The following is a 3050-nucleotide window of genomic DNA, read 5'->3' as shown; positions in this document are numbered from 1 at the left end:
AAACTTCCCACTATTTTCAGAACGTATAAAACGATATTTTGTGCTCATAGTAGTGAAATCTCGAGTACATTGAACAGTTATCCATCGAAAATAAAAGGACAATCAAGTGTATATGTTTAGATTGAAAGACACACTAAGTACGGATCATGCTCTATGGCAAATTGAGTTTTGACCAAATGATTGTATGATATCTTACTCTCTATCAAGTAACACCATATGTATTATATGTTGTTGTTTTAAACACAATATGATTCTCAGAAGGAGGTTTTGTGGAGATTTTAGTAATTTTATATAGTTGAATTCATGAGTCTGTAGTAGGCGTCAAGTCGCAGTTGATTATGATCAGCACTACAGGAAAGCTATGTTGCAGTTACTAGGTTAGATCCCTCCGTAGGCCAAATATCAGAAGACAATTAAAGATTGTAGTAAGATGTATTTGTTGAAGATCTCGTGGTATCGAAATAATATCGAGATCGTGCCAAAGTTTATAAGCCGGACTACTGAGCATACGTGAGTCCGTACAAGGTCACAAAGCAACGAAAAAGTCTCTTTTGGTACAGTAAAACAATCACTGGTACAATTGGTTATAATAGTAATTGTTTCCGTTATACCAATCGTGTTCTCTTCATAAAAGTGAGTCACTGCAAGTCAATTGAAGCTAGACAACCATAGAAAACCTGGAAGCACTGGATGGCCGTTTCATCCTATTGTGGGACTCCTCAGCAGAATATTAGTTGCTTTATAAAACTGTGAGAACGGTTCTCGGGTGAACTCAAAGAAGCTCTAAAAAACTCAAAAAGAATCGAAGACATTCCATACAGTTATCTTTTGGAAGAAGATTTCAGAATCTTAATGTGTAGCTTCCCGATTGGACAAATGCTAAAAACCATTGCACGCGGATTGGATGACTGTAACGATGAATTCGTTTTTACTAAAAAATATAAATATCTGAGAGTTTTGTACTGACTGGAATGACATTCTTTCTCACTCGTCTTCTGTTTTCTCATTTGCTACTTGGAGGGTTCTATTGTTCAAATGCTCAGGTAGTACACTGTATGGCAGAAATCTAAGCTCTAGGTATAACAAAAAGAGTAAGATAAACTAGAATAATGAGCTTTGATTTTTCTTCCTACTTTTCATTTACCAACAAGTTCTTATGTTTCAGAACACTTTCAATAGTATTCATAGTTAAATTATCAAATTGCAAGATATTAGTTACCATCTCTTATCTGTTTCACCTATCTTCTTACATCGTAACAAGTTTAGTAGCTCGTCTGGATCCATTTAAAGCAAGAGACAATAAGGCATTGAATGAAATTGTCTATTTAAAGCCTTGTACATTGGCATGAATTCATTGCTTTACTGTAGATAGTAAGATGGAGAATCCTGTTTTAACCTGTGGTGTCAGAAATCTGATACTGATTCACGGTGTACTTAACGCCAACCCCCAACTGACTACTTCAACGAGAACACAAGAAGGAGAAAGAAAGTGTATTGGGCTACTGAATAAAATGCACAAATACTTATTCATGTATATACCAATATAATCCTTAGGAAATCGATCTATTTATTAGCCCATGAAATGCACTTGTCCTTTCGGTCACTTTCACATTAGGCTACTTCTGATTGGCTCTTCATAGCATATCTTTTAAGGCAAATGTCATATGGGCAGAAAATTTATTTATAAGTTTGGGAAAAGTTCTCAAGAATGTTTTCTTAATGACACTAAATATACCATCTAAATATTTGAGCTGAATACTTGATCTTGATGTCATATATAATATATTTACTACAATCAAAGAGGTGCAGGGTATCTCATTTCTAGTTTGTTTGTTTATGGACTTATATCCATCGAAATGTGAATAGATTTGAGTTTAAATACTTACTTACGCCTGTTACCTCGTTATTCTGGACGACTTCACTAACACTGACATATGTGCTGATGATGTCGCTCAGAATAACAATGAAATCTCCATGACCAAACCGTCCAGCTCAAAGAATTAAACTCCACCAAAACTAACGGTATATACTTGTGAATACTGTCGAGTTTCATTGAGGTAATGAACCGATATACGTAAGGCCATCATCAAAACCTGGAAGAACTGGACGGGTGCTACCTCCTAGCATGAGACCTTTCAGCAATAAGCATCCACGACCTCACACACAGGAATGGAACGAAGGACCTTCTATCACATGAGAGAACGATTAACCACTAGACCACTGAGCTGCTATTCAAAGATGTTAATGTCTAACATCGATCAATCCACGATATCGCGCTACCCTTCCCATTTTCTTTAGCAGGTAACTTCCTCACATCTGACATGGTTGAACTCCATTAGTCACGACTTTTTTACTGGAACTTCGATAGTTACCTCTCGAAGCTAGTTACTAGCGAGCATGTGATAATTAACCAGTCGACATAATTCTCCTCAATTGGTTTTCATACCACGAATAGTGAGGATATATATGAAACTGTTCTCAAACCCTTTCGAGACTACTATTTCCAAAATGATGAAATTACATCGATTCTAAAGAGTATTTTAAATAAAATGTATTAAATCTGTAATACACTATAAGCCTTTCCTGATTCGTAGGATTGATGTTCCATAGATAGGTATATAAATCTATACAACTCCGTCACCAAACGTTAATTATCATTTATTGATCCATAATAAATGAAATTAGGTTAAAGCATATTCCGAATCATGATGCCTAGCTAATCATAAATAAGAATATGCCTTGGTCACTATAACAATACTAATCTAAACATGAATCTCTTTATAAATATAGATGTATGTAAACAATAAGCAACCTTTTATGATCTAATTTGATCAATCGTTTAATGAGGATAGTACTGTAGTGAACAGAACATCAGTTGGGACAATCGAATGTATTAAAGCAAAAATTACAGACTATCTCTGTAAATTCTGTTAACCATACAGCAAACAGTTAATTTGCAAAATAACAATCAATTGTCTCAATCTTCACTGTTCTTTCTGTAAATACCAGTTCATCTTCACTAATTTCATTGTTTTCGCATTTTCTTACCA

The sequence above is a fragment of the Schistosoma mansoni genome, chromosome 2, assembly GCF_000237925.1.
Source record: "Schistosoma mansoni strain Puerto Rico chromosome 2, complete genome".
In the NCBI taxonomy this organism is placed as follows: domain Eukaryota; kingdom Metazoa; phylum Platyhelminthes; class Trematoda; order Strigeidida; family Schistosomatidae; genus Schistosoma; species Schistosoma mansoni.
This window is presented reverse-complemented; position numbering follows the sequence as displayed.